Consider the following 1,162-nt stretch of genomic DNA (forward strand, 5'->3'; position numbering starts at 1 on the left):
GGAAGTCCGAGGGAGGCGGGGGCGGGACGAGCCTCGGACACCCCCGGGTGCCGGGGGCGGGCACCGAGCCCGCCCGAGCATCACCTGGTGCACCGGACCCACGCGGGTGCCAGGAAAAATGGGTAAAAAGCATTGCGGCAAAACAACACCCCCGGTCCCACCACTGCCGGACCAGAGCGGTGTTAGGCTTGAAAGTACACAAAGATCAAATTTGAAATGACATCCTGTCTTAGGAACAGTTTTATATAGTCCACATTCTGCAATAATTGGACACAACTGGAGGCAAACGCTCAGCATGTGCCATTTGTCAGGGCACCGCAATTCCTTGCGGGCTGTATTCAGGTGCGCCGCCTAATTTTCCAGCCATGCGCCCCTTCTGGCAGACCAGCCCGCTTTCTCCTCCTGGCATGCGGCCGGTCAGGTCTGACATCTCCTTTGTGGGAGGATCGAGGAGAAGGGGCTGTAGGCTCTGTGTTTGCCAAGCCACCACCTCCCAGGTGCTGCCATCAGCACGGTGTGTGTGCACAAAAACGCCCCAAACCAGACACTCGGTTGGGATCCCACCGGGAGATTTTCTTATTCCTTATCATTTCACAGCAGCATGATAAGGGGATTGTGGAATACGCGTTCAAAACAGGTCCTGACGAGTTTCTAGTGTTAGGGTCTGGTCCTGTTTAAGCCCCTGAAGCGATCCCACTGATTTTAACGGGACTGCTGTGTCCCCAAAGTCACACACAACCTTTGTCTGTGCTCCTGCGAGCAGTGTCCCTGTCGGCATCTCTTTGCCCCAACAAAGGAGCGCATTCAAACCAACACAGCTTGGCTCAGGAGCTGCACACCCAGCTTATATGGGACAGATTTGCAGGCTTGACCTGACACAGAGGCAGGACACATCCAGAGTAGAATATAGCAGAGACAATTTTCTGAGTTTCATTCGAGATTTAACCCCAGCTAATCGCCTTTGTCACCCAGACCCACTCCTGTCCCTCACCTCCAGCTGCTTTTCTACAGTCACTTTGGCAACTAAAAGAAAAACCCAACAAACAAAAACCAAAATCACCCAGCCCAAGCTTTCCAGTGTGACTGAGCATGAAGTCACCCAAGGGCAAGTGCCAGCAGAAGGGGAGGGCACACATGACCAGGCTGGAAAGGCTCTTTTGAA

This window comes from Geospiza fortis, unplaced genomic scaffold (genome assembly GCF_000277835.1).
Source record: "Geospiza fortis unplaced genomic scaffold, GeoFor_1.0 scaffold164, whole genome shotgun sequence".
Taxonomy (NCBI): domain Eukaryota; kingdom Metazoa; phylum Chordata; class Aves; order Passeriformes; family Thraupidae; genus Geospiza; species Geospiza fortis.